The following is a 19,108-nucleotide window of genomic DNA, read 5'->3' on the forward strand; positions in this document are numbered from 1 at the left end:
GAGCTGGGTTAGTTGCCATTTCTGTGTGGAGATTGTATGTTCTCCCCCTGTCCACATGGGTTTCCTCTGGGTGCTTCGGTTTCCCCAACAGTCCAAAGACATGCGCTATAGGTGAATTAGATAAGCTAAATTGGCCGTAGTGTATGTGTGTGAATGAGAGAGCTTATGGAAGTTTCCCAGTGGTGCTGGGTTTCAGCTGGAAGGGCATAAAACATATGCTGGATAAGTTGGCGGTTGGTGGTTCATTCCGCTGTGGTGACCCCTGATGTATAAAGTGACTAGGTCGAAGAAAAATTAATGATTAAATGTGTTTAGAAATATTTCGAATTTTTATTTATTTGTAATATCGATGTTTTCTTATGTCTGTTTGTTAATAAATTCAATCAGAATAAAAGTATTATTGAAGATTCAGTATCCTTTTTTATTTAGCCTACACTATACTTTTAATACAACTCATTTTAAATGAAAAAACATCACCTGATTCAAAAAAGATATATTAAAGCTCATTTTAAAAATGAAGCTTAAACTGCCAATAGGTGGCAGCAAGTGTTAATGAATGAGCTTAATCTATCCGTTCAGTTGAATAAAGTCGCTAAATAATGGGTTATTATAAATGGGTAGCCCAAATTAGGGGTGATAACTAGCAAAAACCTTGATTGGCGTACACATATTGTCAGGAAGCACGGTTGTGTGATCAGTAATAAATCTCCTCCGAAGGCCAGGGGGCACTCTCGCGAGTTACACAGAACCAACAAATACACCTTGAAGAAACCCAGGAAATCCCTATAGCGAATGAAAAGATGATTTAACTGCTTTCATTGATTCAATGTGAATAATAAACACAAAACCACTACAACATATGGTTTATCTGAGTTCTTATCCTAATAATAAAGTATTAAATGAAGCAATGCCGTTCACTGCTTTGAATCGCTGCTATGAAATGCGTTGCATGCCTTATTCTGTGTAAGGACCTATATCATTTCACTGAAGGATTTGTTTCAAATACACGACTGAAGTTTAGTGTAAAGAAAAGATAACATGTCATTATGTGGTGTTTCCATGTGCTTTCAGATGTAACACTAGCAGCATTTATTACATATAGCCATAGTTCACATGCTCGTCAGTGAACTACGGCTCTGTGTAGTAAATGCTGCTATATGTGAATGCACGTGCTGGAGCTGAATACACAACGAACAGTGTATCAGATGTATCATGGAGCCCTTGGACAAATGAATAAATTATTTATCTGGGTCAATCAAATGTAATTTGGAGATTCAGAGGGAGAGTTCAAAACTAGAATATTGTATCTAGGAAATCATGTTATCAAGCTTTGATATAGAATTAATTTCACATTTACGATCACTGAGATCACTTGCAATCATATAAAAACAGTAACTCATCAAATGGCCGATTTAAAAATATTTTTGATAATATCTTGATAATATCTCTGCCCTCAGATAACGTACTGGAAAGTGCTTAAATATTTCAGATTGCTCAATTTAGTTTAAAGTGTACAGAAATTATTATTCTCTGTAATATGAATATGAGAATTTATCAACATATTATTAAAAGCCCCAATGGAGCAATTAAAGTATATGATGATAAATAAACGGGAACAGATGTGTAAATATACGTGCGTCCTACTTCTAAATAATGATAAATACCAGATTATAGCGATTGATTCTGACAAAGGCTATTAACCTGTGGGTGGTCATTTCATAGCCTTCACTCACACTTGCCTGGAAGTGGACATGTGGCTAATAGTTTCTGACTGAACAAATAAAACAAATGTAAATGGGTAATGTTGTGGCCCACTATTGATTGAGCCTATGGGCTCTTGCTCAATAAGAGCCAATGGTAAATCCAGCCCAGACTGAACCATTCTCCCCTAAATAATGTGCTTCTTTTAAAGAATACAGATTTAACTATAAACTAAAGTTATTTTTTTATATATGCAATATATATATATATATATATATACACAATCAACCCAGCTCATTCGCACACACACGTTTGTTTTTGTGAATTGTGAGGACATTATAGGTTTATACTGTACAAATTGTAATTTCTATCACACTATCCCTAAACACCCTCACAGGAAACTGTGTACAGTTTTACTTTCTAAAAAAACTCATTCTGTGTGATTTTATTGACCTTATTCATCAATGTGGTAGTGTACTCGTTTTTGCGTTTGTTTTAGAACTTCAGATTCAGTTGCCAATGGGAGAAATGACTAGTAATAATAAAAGACATAAAACGGTCAAACTACTTGCTCTACAAGTAGAATAATACGATAAGAAAATATACGTTTGTAATATCAAGCAGCATAACAAGCTGTTTTTAACATATAAAAATGAATGGAAGTGAATGAGACCAAAGTCTCGAGCCAATAAGATTCTAATGGCTGCGACCGCTTGTACGTGAAGAAGAAGGTGAAAAACACTTTTGAGAAATGGGCATCAGCAATGTCTTCATAAATCACCACAGTCTTGCAATTCCTGTGTCATATGTCATTATACACATTTGAAATGTCGTGAAATGTCATAAAACCATACACATGCTTTCTCTCTATGGTGTTATCAGTAATGTCTGTCGCATTAAACATAAGTAACCTTAGCCTTCAGCTTTATTTGTTGTATGGGTAGTGTCACTGCGATTAAGTTAAACCGTTCAACACACAGCAAAATCAGCTATTACAACCACTAGTTCAAGCAAAATATTTCATTTGTGTCATATTTTTTACCATGTAAACCGTAATCATTTGACTGATTTCTTTGGTGGAATTTTCTTTTCTTTTTTTAATTATCCCCATGACGAACAAATAAAAGTACTGCATAAGGCGACCATACATTATTCAACTGAAAGCAAGTGGAAAGCAGATATTAATATGAGTGGATTGTGTGTGTGTGTGTGTGTGTGTGTGTGTGTGTGTACATGTTGTCTTTTTATTTGTCATGATTTTAAATATTGTCAACACTGCTGAATTCACTAGTTTGCACCTGCATCCATCCTTCTTCAGGCTACTTTTATGCTTATTTTAAGCCTTGCTGGTTTAGACATACAGTAACAAAGTCCTTATAAAGTGGTTGACAAATTATGTCTCGAATAAGATAAGGTAGGTAATATTTCAGTGAACTGTTTATTTTTACTATACTGCAAGGTCTTTTCACATCATGTATGCAATAAAAATATGTTGATCAACACTCAAATTATTTTTGCTGCTTATTAAAACTACTTATTTAAAATAAGTTTTAGTTATTAGTTATTAAAAAGAGTTTTTAGGGGACAACTTGAATGTTTTATGTTCAATAGACTTAAATTTGTAAAAACAATCAAGTTAACTTAATCGATTTGTGTTGGAACAACACAAAGGATTTGTGTAGAACCCAGCATTTTTTACAGTGAAAAAGCATGGTTGTTTTTGACAGGAACTTTCATGGTTTGATTAATTTTTAAATGATTGTGCTTGTTTTAAAGTATCAAGTACTTATTTTTACAGTGTTTAGATGGTATTTAGGTTGTAGTATAGTTGTTTAGCATTTGGGTATTTTGTTACCATTACAAATGACCTCAAGCTAATAGCAGCTACAGTGTAAAATGAACCTCTTAAGTTTTTAATGAAACTGCGAATGATAGAGTTGTTTTTAGCCCTCCACCATCTCTGTCTCTCATCATATGTTGCTTTGCAGACTCTGCTCTCACTGTGTGCTTTCATGTACTTTCATTTTTATGCCCAAACTCTGCTAAATGTCTGCGCTGGTGGGCAGCAGGGAATGCAAGGGCCTTGCAGATCCACCATCAGCCTCGTCCAGATGTGAGTGTCACATGTCACTCTGTTAATGGCTGTTGATTATACACTTCACAACTCTATTAAGCTTTGTGAGCTGCAGTGACCTACATGTCACATCAGAGTGATTACAAAAGCAAGGGTGACACAGAGAAGGATGCCATTTTCCTCCCACCCTCCATGCTGTTTCTGGAAACACTGTTAAAGCTGTTGATCACAGCTATTTTGGTTATTACCTCAGAAACTCGAATTTATCTGAATGCTTTTGAAGAAAAGTCACTTTGCTCACCAAGACTGCTGTTTTGTTGTTGTTGTTGTTGTTGTTTTTTGATTAAACGTCTAATAAAAATGTAAAATAGTTTTTTTACATTTTCATTTATTGAAAATGAAAAATGTCTGCAATGGAAAAATCTTGGATTTTTATTTTAATGTGCTTATTTGATGCTCAAGAGACTTCAAAAAAAGTTCTACTTGATATAGTTTTTATAACATGTTTTACAGCCACTTTTGACCCAAATGAATGCATCCTTGCTGAGTAAAATGTTAAAAACTATTATGTTGTTTTAATATGTGTTTGAGGTTCATTTACAATGTTAATAGTTTCTAAACACAGTTTTTAAAATACTGGTATTGTGTAATAAAATTAGAATATTATTTAGATCAGTGGTTCCCAAAGTGGGGGTTATGACCCCCTTGGGGGTCGCTTGGTGATTTCCAAAAATCTAATTCATTTTATTTAACTTTTAGAATTACCATATTTTATCTAAAACCCACAGAAGAAAAAAAAATAGTAGTTACTAGTTAAATTAAAAAAACAACAACATGCATTACAAGACCCTTTCCATTTTTTGTGACCCCTGGGGTGACTATGTTATATTAAAGACACAGCACATTGATTTTATGGCACCAGGTTAAAGGCACTCACATACATTAAAAATAAATACAAACCACAACTGAACATGGAGGATGGTCTCCAAATGGCGTTCTTCAAAATTAAACGATGAATAGACCTGGGCCTATTGGCATGTGTGCGCCTGTGTGTAAGGTTTATATATTTATAACCACCTCTGAGGATACTGGGGATCACGAGTCACTGGCATTGTGGTTTTATGGGTAGTGGGCTGAAAAGTTTGGGAACCCCTGATTTAGACCATGTATTGGCAAAACATTTTTAATAAAATAAAAAATAAATAAAAATTATAGGTCAGATTATAATAATTCATTTTTTTCAGACCTTAAGTGTAATATTTTACTAGATATTTTTCACAACGATGTTTTCAGCTTAAAGTAAAATTTAAAGGCTTAACTAGGTTAATTAGGCAAGTCATAGTATAACAGTGGTTTGCTAAAAAATATATTGCTGAAGGGGGTAATAATATTGACCTTAAATGTTTTTTTTAATGTAAAACTCCTTTTATAGACAAAATCAAACAAATAACACTATTCTGAAGATGAAATATTATAGGGAATACTGTGAAAAATTCCTTGCTCTGTTAAACATCATTTGGGAAATATAAAAAAATATATAGAAAAAAATGTAATCACAGGAGGGCTAATTCTGACTTCAAATCTAGTTTTTCCCCCACATGTACCATTTGAAACTAGGATATTTCATAGTACGCAGACCTATTATAAATCTAAATGATGAAGGCATGTAATGACTCTCTTAAAATGACTTAATTAGTGATAGTACATGAAGCTAAATATAATAATATAATTTCATTTCAACTCAAAACATTTCATGCCCAGTTGTTTATCTACTTATGCAGGCATAATTACTAAATTACTGATAATACTCAGTCATCTAGTCATCATCTCAAAATAAACCCATTTAGTATTCGAGTTCACATGGGGGCCAGTAATACAGTAACTGGCTGACTGCACTTTATCTCTTACATAGTTCCTTAGCCTGAGCAAAATTAAAAGAATTCATTGTACTGTTATTTCTCATAGGCTTTTCTTCAATTCCGGGTTTGGTCACACGACCGGCATTAGCAAACACAGTATTCAGTGGGTCACTGACACAGATTGTGAGATTGTACTGCCGCTGCCTCACCCACTGTTGGACTTCCTGCTGCATGCAGTGCATTAAATATGGTTCATAAAATCACATGTGCAGAAAACCCCCAGCCCATCCCCCTTCCCCCTTCCCCTCAGAGTGGAAAGACTGAGCCATTGTGTTTTTAAGTCACCATTACTGCAGGTGAATAGTGGGAAAAAACTAATAGTTATCACTATACTTCCCCAGATTATATTAAGTACGGCAAACTTTCTTTTGTTAAAGGTTTACAGTATGTTTACATGTGTAAATGAGGCATTATTTCATTAAATATGCAATAATTTGCATACATTTAACAAAATTCTGAACATTGGATTCTGGTAGAACAAAAAGCCATCCTAAATTATTAGCCCCCCATGTATATTTTTCCCCAATTTCTGTTTAATGGAAAGAAGATTTTTAAAGATATTGATAACTAATTTCTAATAGCAGTGCCATGAGGACACTACATAATATTTTACTACATATTTTTCAATATATTAGTATTCAGCTTAAAGGTGCTGTATGTAAGTTTATGACTCTTCTAAAGCATAAAAAACCATAATATGTTTGCAGATATTTCAGAAACATGCCAGGTGAACATGTTTATCTGAACAACAATGCTGAAGTAAGTTATTCTGCTTTGAAAATGTCTGTTACGTGCTGGAACGGCTGTCTTTGCTTTGGTTCTTTTAACCCGCCCACTGCCACTTTAGCCAATTATATTTCAGCACCCCGGGTTGACCGAAATGCGACCTACAGTGGACTGTAGCAGACTCTGAAATGAGACACAGATTCAGGGTTCTACATGAGGTTATTAATTAGCAAATAATATAAATATTATGAACGTAAACATTAGGTAATATGACATATAGCCCCATGTTCTAACAACATGCTACGTGACGATATTTGCAGTAATAAGCAATTTCACTGTTTGCACCAGATAAAACACGACAGAAATGTAAATACAGCCATTCAGAAGCAAAGAGTAGTGCATTTACTGCAATCCAACGGAATGGTAATAATTATAATCTAATTATTCATTCATTCATTTTCTTTTCGGCTTAGTCGCCACAGCATAATGAACTGCCAACTTATCCAGCACATGTTTTACGCAGCGGATGCCCTTCCAGCCGCAACCCATCTCTGGGAAACATCCATACACAATAATTTACACTCATACACTACGGACAATTTAACCTGCCCAATTCACCTATACCACATGTCTTTGGACTGTGGGGGAAACCGGAGCACCCGGAGGAAACCCACGCGAACACAGGGAGAACATGCAAACTCCACACAGAAGTGCCAACTGACCCATTCGAGGCTTGAACCAGCGATCTTCTTGCTGTGAGGTGACAGCACTACCTACTGCGCCACCGCATCCCCATAATCTAATTAATGCATATTAAACCTCTTTAATGTTATTAAATGCACATGCTGAATCACTGATAAGAGTCACAGTTCTGAAGTTCAATTTCAAATGGTTTATTTTATTTTCAAGATCTGAGGTGAACTGTATCTTCTGCTGCTTTCAGTAATATGGCAATAAATGTCATGTAAAATGGCATTCAAGCTCACATTATAAGCATTTAACACTGAATAAAGCACATGAGCTGTACCTGAGGTGATCATTGTCCGTTTTCTGTTGTTCAGCCGCAAAAAATAGAAGCCGTTTCTAATATATCAATTTGAGGTGTTGGTTAGGACAAAGACTGCTTTTAATATAGAAATATTCCTTCTATCGCGTGCTGTTGCTTTTATTTAGAACACTTGCTCCTGTTTGACCTCAATCTGGCAAACTGCACTTGCGTTTGTTTTCATCCAGAAATGCAATACATAGTTCAACCACTGGGAGTCAAACTTAGAAACTGCACCTTTAAAGTGCAATGAGGTATATGCACACAGACTTTTAAATTCAGTCCGCCAGCATTAGGACTTCCGGTTAATTGTCATACCATACAAAATTGCCCTGTTTAAGATCTGATTTCTTTAAAAAAACTGCGATTTTCACTGCCCGGCTGAGATAGGATCTAAAGTGGGTATCAGACCAAACAAGAAACACTGCATTAAATAATATGTTTCCATGCCAGAAATATGGTAATTAATTTTACCCCAGTATTTTCAATGGAATTTCTGCGCTTGCTTGCTGCTAATGACGGCGCCTGTGTTTAAACAGGTTTTCGTCTCTTTTTACGCTTTAACAACCAAATGGATGCTCAAGTCTATTTAACTGATTATATTTATATTACATTACAACATCGATGCTGTAAAAGAAACTTTACAAAATTAAAAATAGTCACATAAAGCTTTCACCGGAAGTTCATCATTGGCAGTAAAACACTAGCTATGCATAAAGCCCATTTAACGGCTTAACTTGGTTAATTAGGTTAACTAGGAAAGTTAGGGTAATTAGTCAAATCATTGTAAACCAATGTTTTTTTTGTAGACTATAAAAACTGCTCAAGGGGGGCTAATAATATTGACCTTAAAATGGTTAAATATGCATTTATTCTTGCCAATCTAAAAGAAACAAGGCTTTCTCCAGAAGAAAGAATATTATAGAAAATACTGAGAAAATTTTCTTGCCTTGTAAACATCATTTGGGAAATATCTGACAAAAAAAATTCACTAAAGAGCTAATAATTTTGACTTCAACTGTTTATACCATTGTAAAAACTTTCAGATTAAAGATAAGAATAAAACTATAAAGTTTGGTGTATGTAGTATCTAGTTAAGTACGTAAGTGCTGCTAAAGTGGAGATTTGTGGCTCAGATCTGAAGAAAAAAAAATTATTTAGAGAAACTGCTTTTAAAAATTATGCACTGCAATTGAACTCTACAGACAGAGACTGAAAAAGTGCAATAAAAGAAACACTTAATCTCTAAATTATCAAGTTCATACAAAACAGTGTTTTTGCATGCAGTGTCTCACTTTACCAAGTCACATGTCATCTGAGCTTACAGTTTTGAGAGAGCAGCTGTTGAACTAACTGAAGAAACGGGGAAAGAAAATGCCTGTGAAAACACAAACCCAAACTGAAGCTGGTGGTTGATTCACTGACGCAGACACATGACTGCGTGTTGGACTGACGCAGAAAATGAAGCTTTTCTGACTGCACATGTGATAATGTGCCCCTCGCTCTCTCTTTCACACACAAATTTCCTCCACCCAGCTTTCTCACACATCCACCGACAGTCACGCTAATTATCCTACACTCCCATGCACATGCTAACTCTACAAGTGCAATATTCATGCACACAAACACCTAAGACCATCAAGATGTTTCTGTCAAAATTAAAAGGGGAGAGCAGGGCACGACCTAACACTTTCTGAGTTTGTGAGAATCCAAATGGGGTTCAGAGTATTTTTTCACAGTTTTCTTGTACAATAATGTTGTTTCTTTCATGTTTTACCCTAAAAGACTGGAAATGGGGCATAGTGTAACATCTGAAAAATGACCATGTTTAATTTTTTATGAGCAAATGAAAAAATACAAGAGCATGCATGAATGTTGTTAGCACATTTCTAGCATGAATTACTATGTTGCTAGAATGGTTTTAGCATTTTGTTAGCAGGTTTATAGTATGAATCAGTATTGCTAGAATGGTTTAAGCATGAATTAGCATGTTTTAGCATGTTTCTAGTTTGAAAAAGCATGTTTTAGCTTGTTGTTAGCATGTTTCTAGAATACTTTTAGCATATTGCTAGAATAATTTTAACATAAAATTAAATGTTAACACATTTCTAGTATGAACTAGCATGTTGTTAACATGTTTCTAGTATGAATTACCATGTTGGTAGCAAGGTTTTATCATGTGGCTAGCTGGTTTCTAGCACAAATTACTGTTAACATGATTTTAGTATGAATGAACATGTTGTTATCATGTTTCTGTCATTAGCATGTTGTTAACATCCTTCTAATACAAATTAGTATGAACATGTTGTTAGCATGTTTCTGTCATTAGCTTTACCATGTTTCTAGTATGAATTGGCATGTTTCCTAGCATGATGTTGTTAGCCTATTTATATAATTAATTGGCATGTTGTTAACATCTTTTAACATTTATTAGCATGTTGTTAGTATGTTTCCAGAATGAATTAGGATGTTGTTCAATGTTACATTTCCTTTCTGCACAACTGGATAGTGGTTTGTGTCTTCTGCTAGTCAGGGAAGCATTAAAGATAGAACATTGAAATTTAAGTAATAACATCTCCGTCACATTTTAAATAACTCTTAATACTGTTAAATAAATCACTGACAGGCACTGCTGGAAAGGTTCAAATATACAAAAGATGCTGAAGAACCAAAAAAGTACAGAAGCGGGAAGATTGGTCTGAACACTTAACTTCACTTCACACTTAAGTTTGACTTCACAAGATAAACAAAGGACTCTTTGAACACCTATCACAAACCATAGAAACAATCATTAGTCATCCTGATAATGACACACATTTAAAATGCATGTATATTTTGAACCAAGGTTATTCATTAGTAAAACAGATTTAAGAATTAAGAGTATGTAAACTTGTAAGCTAGAAAATTTTATTAAAAAAACTTTTATTATATTGTCTTTTGAAGTACATGTACAAAAGATTTGTGAGCTTATTCAGGACTGTATTAAAAACATTTCTTATGGTCCTGCTTATTGTATTATTAACATTTTATGGGGAATTTTATAGATTCTACAAGGCAACACTAAAATTATATTATTTCTTTTACAGAACTATCAAAATACTTTTTTCAAATACAGATTTTTGTCAGTCAGAAAGATTCAGCAATGTAACCACGCAGATAAAAACAGAAGCACTAAACATGCAATATTCTTTAAATTATTTGCTTTTGTGTTTTGTGTACCCAGGTTTATAGGAATTTGTTTGTTGCAAAACTCAAACTTGTTACACATTTCTGATGATATCAACACCATAGAGGCAGTAAAATGCCACCAACTTTGATTCCTTTTCATGCAAGTTATGATTACAGGTCAGATTATTAATATAATTAATCACTTCAGCACAGTTTATTGCAAAGTACAATGTTTCTTCACCTAATTCAAACTAATTCACTTTAACATTTGCACATATCTGTCTTAGTACACTGAAAAAAAAAAACTTTTCGCTTAAATTATTTGTTTAAAAAATGAGTTTAAAAAAAACAATTATAAAGTTTTCTGTGGGGGTGGGGGGGTGTATCTTGTTTTATGTTCAATTTGGAAAAACAACTAAGTTAATGTTGATTTGTGTTGGGACAACATGAAGGAATTGTGTGGAACCCAGCATTTTGTACAGTGTATGTATGGTTTTCCCAATGTAGTAAACTTGCTCAGAAGCTCATCTGAAACAATGTTGCACTTGTGTCCTTTCTAACATGCTTTGTTTCAAAGCAGAAACGAAAAGGTGACATTTACTGTAAATGCATTCACTTATTTTCCTTCGACTTAGTCCCTTATTTATTACGGGTCACCACAGCGGAATGAACTGCCTGCAGCAAATGCATTTATATATTAAAAAAAAATTCCCTCTAATATCAGACTAACATCACTGTCCAGTTTCATTAAAAGATCGGGATCTCAATAACCACGCAACATAAAATATACATGATGTGATTGGCATACGTTTATTAATCCTTCGAATCGCTGCATTCAAATCTGTGTTTGAAAAATGCAAAACTCAAGAAAGAGATTCAGTCTTTAGTCTTCTGAGATACAAACAGTCAAATAACACAGAAGTAATGGGATAACAGTTTATAGTTTAGATATAACCACTGATGTTTATGATTAAGGTAAAGATTACAATCACCATCATATGCATTTAATGACGCACGAAAAACGAAAGTTGTAGGCAGCAATTACATTATTTAATCAAAAGGTGGCGACAACCAGCCATAAAAAATATGCCACTGAATAATTCTTCAAAAATGATCCATCTGGCAATGAAACATGAAGTTTTATGAGTGAATAAGGGAATCATTTAGTTAAAAATTAGACTAAAAATAAATATGGGTTGTACAAATTATATTGTTAGATGCAGATATTTAGCATTATCAGCAACAGTAGTAGTAACAGTGAATTCTTCACAGTACTGAATATTTTACAGTTTATTTTTATTCAGCTGATTATTTCTTTATTTTATTTTTAATAAAATTTTAGGTCTTGTTTTGTTTGTTAAAACCAAAACTACATTTGTCTCCTTCCTTTTTTAGGAAAAATTATTCAAAAAATGGTCAGAACTGGGAGATTTGAGATCTGTTACACCACTAGTGCCGATCATGTTTACCCCTTAAGAATATTTTCTAAACATGGGTTTAAAATATCTGAACTGTATCCATAGAGTTTTTAAAAAGGCTTTAGAACTTTAGAACCCGCATTTTAAACTCTACTCTTAACATTTCTGAAAAAAGGAACTTGTTTTAGCTCCATCAATGAACATTTTCACTGCGAAATGTGCAAAACGCGACATAATATCAAATTTGGAAAAATGTCCCCAAAGGCACATATTGTCCATGAGCCCAGTAATGACATTAGGGATGAGAGAATTTTCTTCTTTGTGTGAAGAGTCTTTTAAATCTCTTGGAAATTAGCTTACGGTAAAAGTCACAAAGGACATGTGGTTACAGAAAAATGCCTGTCCTGCGTGTTAAGCAAGTTGGGCTCAGATGTCATCCATAGAGCTGGATCCCCCACAGCTGAAACAGCAAACCCTGCAGCAAAGGCACGGCTGCTCTTATCCCATCCTCATCGCACTCTTGAGTTCGCGGCTTAGAAGGAATGGGGTTAGCCGAACACATGTCACCCATCATCTTAGCGCACATTCTGCCATTTATAAATAGCCTTAAAAACACCAGCACATGCCCTGGGGCACATTGACACCTTTAATGTTACAATGGATGTAAGATAATTCCTCTATTTTTAAGATAGAGCCACTGGAACTGTTTACACTGATCTACTGTGCACAGAAGGAAATTGAGTATTTAGTAATGAGCAGGATGCTGGTGGCTGCAATTAAACTGGTATGGGGCTCACTGCAAATTTTAACGCAGGCACAATTATATATTCAATTCAGTTGAAAAATTCTAATGTAAATTGTGCCTGAATTAAAATTTGCGGTGAGCCCCATACCAGTTTGATATATGAGCAGTATCACTTGAGGAGCAGTGCAATATGGCTGTATGTCGGCACTGGTGGAAGGCGTGACGATATGAAGCCATATTGCACTGCTACAAGTGTGATATTGTGTTTATACAACAGTTTGACAGCATAATTATGTATAAAAAAAGAAAATCAAACACAGAGAGTCTCAAAAATCCTTTTGTACGAGGAACTACTTTCTTCCACTATTTGTTCACATCTGCAGATGACGTCAGAACAGCTGAAACCAGTTCAAAAACATCACTTTAGAGCTAGTATTTGATTCTCTATGATTCTCTAACATGATGTCTAAAGTGATGACAAAACAGGTGATATTTACTCACATTTTATGATTATAAAGCTGAACGTCATGAAATGCCATCAGTCTAGAGATTTTCCAGTATTTCTCTGTTGAAATCGGGATAACACAATAAGTATCACAGAAAAAGCCAAAGCAAAGCCAACACTACCAGATTATGGTATAAAAACAGCACTACAAAATACAAAAGAGAGATCGACTTAGAATATCACTTACAGTACTTGATTTAGAATGATTTGTTCAGCTGTAGAAAATGCTGTTTTCCCCCCTAAGGGCTTATTATGCGGTCTCTGTCGCCATCTTGTGGCGGAACATCAACAGTCTTTGCTCTGCTCTGTATAACAGGCTGATGACTGCCGACGAGCTGAATCTCTGAAATGATAAATATTTAAAATAGGCACTATCCTTCAAAGTAAACTGCATTGCAATCTAAACAACTGCATTTTCACCTAAAAAAATCCTCAAAGGTACATTTTGTTATCCAACAGCAGCAATATTTGTCAAACTATAGTGAGATTATTCCTCTGCTCTCACTCTATGTGGGCGGAGTAATACAAAAGGGTGAAGAGGCTGAAAAATCGCTGTTATTGCTAAATATCTCATGGCTATCAGCCAATCAGATTCGAGAACCAGACAGAACTGTTGTATATTAGGATCACAGTGCAGCCATGCACTAATTTATTATTGTCATTTTGAAATATTTTATTACTTTGCTACTGTTTTTTCTTTTTAAAATAATTCCCAACAGAGCAAGGAAATTTTCACAGTATGTCTGATAATATTTTTTCTTCTGGAGAAAGTGTTATTTATTTTAATTCAACTAGAATAAAAGCAGTTAAAAAAAAAATTAAACACCATTTTAAGGTCAAAATTATTAGCCACTTTAAGCTATATATTTTTTGATAGTCTACAGAACAAACCATCGTTATACAATAACTTGCCTAATTACCCTAACCTGCTAACCTAGTAAAGCCTTTAAATGTCACTTTAAGCTGTATAGAAGTGTCTTGAAAAATATCTAGTCAAATATTATTTACTGTCATCATGGCAAAGATAAAAAAAATCAGTTACTGAAACTATTGAGTATTAAATGAGTATTAAAGTATTAAAGTATGAGTATTAAAACTATTATATTTAGAAACGTTCTGAAAAATATCTTCTCTCCGTTAAACAGTAATTGGGGAAAAACATAAACAGGGGGCTAATAATTCAGGGGGGCTAATAATTCTGACTTCTACTGTATATAAGTATGGGTCCGAACATTTCTCTATTATGCTGAATAGGCTGCTGTAAACTGTAAAGCACTTTAAACTCTGAAAAAAAGGACTCGTATCTTTGATCCATGTGGTGCCAGCCTTCATGTGTGACTACATGGAGTAAAAAGCCACATAAAAGGAAGGTTTAAAATGGCACATGGCTTCAGAGCTTTTCACTCCCCCTTTCAAACTTACAGTTCAATCCCACAAAGGACACCACTATTTATAGCAACATTCAGCTGGATAAACCTCAATTTAACAATAGAGCAATCTTAAACAACATATAATGACTTGATTGCATCTTTTATTGTAGTAGCCAGCCACAAAGTGGCCTCTTTATACATTTCAGAAATCAAAAGGTTTCTTTATAGCAGTGCACGCACAATGCCAGAAACAAGTCGGCTATCAAGTTATATTTTCTCAGATCCACTTTTATATAAAGTCGTACGAGGCACATTTTCTCCCAACGGCATGATTTTCCACCAATATCCCTCGGCCTCAACTTTTATAAAATCTGGTCAAAGCCTTACACGCGGTTGCATCATGTATTACATCATCGGGCATCAATAGGGGGTCTTGCGTTCAGCATTATGTTGCATTAGATGAAGCCATAAGTGCTGCCAAGAAAATCTCATTAAGGTGGCGGTGGAAACTACCTCATTACACGAATCTGACATCACTTCTGCGGTTTCTCTACGAAGGGGTGAAGCAGGGGTTTAGTTCTAGAGATGTGCTCTAGTGTCGCTTTCCCCAAAAAACCCTCATTAAGATCTTCATTCTGAAGTGCTGTGCTCCACTGAAGGAGAAGATCTCTTGTTAAGATGACGAGCATCTCCTTCTTATGGTAATTTGTCATTATTTTTAATTGAATGAAAGATCAGCTATTTAGTGTTTTCATGCATATTCTGTTTCTAAATGATCTGTTTAGATTAACATATGTGTGTGCAATGTGATATGTTGTACAGTGTTTGTTTAAATGTGCGCAGAAGATCAGAGGATGATGGGCTCCCCCTGCTGTGTGGAAGTTTAGCTTCTCAACTAAAGTAGGCATGGGACAATAACCGGTTTCAAGGTTTACTGCGGTTTGGAAACGTCGAGGTTTTAAAGCCACCAAAAACTTCTGTTATACCATTCCTAAGGTATATTTAAGGTTTTTAAATGTGTGATTTTGTTTAGTTTATAATAACTAAATATAATTTATAACAGGGGCAGCACGGTGGCGCAGTGGGTAGCACAATCGCCTCACAGCAAGAAGCTTGCTGGTTTGAGCCTCGGCTGGGTCAGTTGGCATTTCTGTGTGGAGTTTTCATGTTCTCCCTGTGTTGGTGTGGGTTTCCTCCGGGTGCTCCAGTTTCTCCCACAAGTCCAAAAACATGTGGTATAGGTGAACTTGGTAAGCTAAATTGTCTGTAGTGCATGAGTGTGTATGGATGTTTCCCAGTGATGGGTTGCAGCTGAAAGGGCATCCGTTGCGTAAAACATGTGCTGGATAAGTTGGTGGTTCATTCTGCTGTGGTGATCCCAGATGAATAAAGGGACTAAGCCGAAAAGAAGATGAATGAATAAATGAATTTATAACTGTATCTTCAGCAGAAAAAGACCATCCACATCAAGAGCTACTGGACAACTACGATTCAGGAAAGATTTGAAAAACAAATCACTTATGCATCAACATCCAAGCATGCTTTTGACCTTAACAGTGCCATGGCTTACTGTATATCCAAAGAAAAGAAAGATATCCAAAGATGCCTTTTCAAGTTGTAAAGTAATTTGTGTTTTTGATACTAATGAAGATAGCAGAGGTCAATAAATTATTATTACTGCAAAATATCTTAAATGTTTCTTAAAAATAAAATACATTGTGTTCAATTGGGGTAATAGTTTTATTTTTTTACCCAGACATTTAAAAAGAGGATATTTTGGAGCAGTATTCACAACACCGTAAAATTTTAATCCAAAGATATCATACCGTCAGAATCCTAAACCGGTGTTCTGTCAATTTGTCCTACCTTGTCAGATTGTTCTAGCTCCTATTCAAAAAGTAAGGAAGCACATTTTGATGACGCAATATGCTACCCATCAGATTTTGCCACCAGTGTAAATTTTAATGTGGATTAGTGTGATATGAAGCTGTAATTTCGCCCTAACATAACTAATGCCTAACCCCAACCTCAGAACCATTCAAATAGTGTTGTTAGCATAATCTGATGGCTAGGATAAAATGTCAAAACACTGGCTATGTGTACTCTTTAGTGATTGTTTTTTTTAAGATATTGCCTTTTATGTGGTCTATAGTGTAGCTATTTGTGAATGTTAAAGGACTGCATGGTTACAGAGATCAAAATAAAAGCTAAATGGACTTACTGACTACAAAAGAAAGAGCTGATTCTGAACTGCCCAAAATTAGCCAGTGAGTCAAGGCTTACCTTAGGTTTGAAATAAATTGCATTATTTTGTCTTCAATAGATGCCCACGGACAATGTCTTGACAACACTGTAGTTGAAATGAAAATTTGGTTCATGTTGACATGTCGAGATAATGCAGTTTGTTGTATGTGCTGCAAAAGCAAATCCACTTTGCCTGCAATTATAAAGAGTGAGATGTTGGATTCAAATTGATACAGTAAAACCAAAGTCATCATTGTTCATATCACTGTTGACCTACCTTCTAGAAATACAGATATGGTAATTGTGTTTGGTTTCATACACTGTGAACGTTTTTCATTTACGACGTCGTGCTCGCGGAAGTAGTTGAAAAACTTTAGGCGCCAATGTAGGCGTCAGAGCCACTCACTCAGATCACAAATATACTATGATGTAGACACCCAGGTGAAGTGACTTGAGATGGATTAATAACCTAATATTTTGCCTAAAATCTTTTGAGCTACTTTTGAGGCTTGATTTACAGTATGATGCCCCTTTAAAAAATAAAATCTATATCAAAATAAATAATGCTGGTTTATTTATTTGTAATAAGAATGAAATAAACCGAATAAACAGAGGTCAGTGAGTGGTTTTTTATTGATAAAGTGGTACAAAAAATCTTTTAAATTATTCTGATTCATGGAATGGAGAGATGTTGTAATCAGTTATTTTATGCAGAGACACAGAAAAAAACAATAGAACAAATTACCTTTTATTTGCAATATTACACTTTCCACATTAAAACAAAATGTGTGCTTTTCAGAATATCTGCAAAATCATGCAACAAACGAGAAAGCAGGTATAATCAAGCTTTTACTGCCACCTTGTGGCTATATTTTTTTTTACTTTTCATTTTAAAAAAGTTTCAAGAGGTTATCCTATTCTGTCATCAAAACACGAGATATTCTTCTTCTTCATCATCATTATTATTATTATTATTATTATTATTATTATTATTATTATTATTATTATTATTATTATTATCATCACATATTGTGCTTACAATAAATGATATCTTGCTGCACCTTTACATTTTCGTTACAAAACGTCTTTCTGTATAATTAAAGTGGCCTGAGGCAAAGAGGTCATTTGGTTCCATAATGTATGTATGTATGTATGTATGTATGTATGTATGTATGTATGTATGTATGTATGTATGTATGTATGTATGTATGTATGTATTTATGAATGTATGTATATACCAGGTATGTACAGTTGAAGTCAGAATTATTAGCCCTCCTTTTTAGCCCCCTGCTTATTTTTTCCCCAATTTCTGTTTAACAGAGAGAATATTTTTTCAACACATTTCTAAACATAATAGTTTTATTAATGACAGTAAATTATATTTTACTAGATATTTTTCAAGACTCTCAAAGCTTAAAGTGACATTTAAAGGCTTAACTAGGTTAATTAGGTTAACTAGGCAGGTTAGAGTAATTAGGCAAGTTATTGTTATATAGGCAAGTTCTGTAGAGTATCGAAAACAAATACAGCTTGAAGGGGCAAATAATTTGGACCTTGAAATGCTCAAAATGTCCTTGCTCTGTTAAACATCATTTGGGAAATATTTAAAAAAGAAAAAAAATTCAAAGGGGGGCTAATAATTCTGACTTCAACTGTGTGTATGTATATTTATCTTTGTATGTATGCATGCATGTATGTATGTATGTATGTATGTATGTATGTATGTATGTATGTATGTATGTATGCATGTATGTATGTATTTGTTTGTTTGTTTAGTTAATTAAAAATAATATTTAATTAATATTTCTGCCTCATCATAATACATTTCTTTGTTATATAGTATTAAACCCAAATTTTATGGCTTTCTATTGACATTAATTTAACTTGTTTAATTTGTACTGTAGTTTTTTTTTTTGACATTTAAATTAAAATAAAATTTGGATTTATACTATTTCTTATGACATCATTTATTTGATTTCCCCCTTTTTTTTTTTTTAAATTATTATTAAACCCACGCTGTAGATATTTCCTTTCAGGGGAAAATATTAATCTGAACACTAGAGGGCGGCATGTCGACATTTTACTGGCTATTTTGTGCGCGTTGACACGTGGTTTTCAAAGCAAACAGAACACTCTTAGAATGTTGACTTATTGCCCACTGACAGATTGAGTGTACAATAACATGTTATGATA

This window comes from Danio aesculapii, chromosome 9 (genome assembly GCF_903798145.1).
Source record: "Danio aesculapii chromosome 9, fDanAes4.1, whole genome shotgun sequence".
Taxonomy (NCBI): Eukaryota; Metazoa; Chordata; class Actinopteri; order Cypriniformes; family Danionidae; genus Danio; species Danio aesculapii.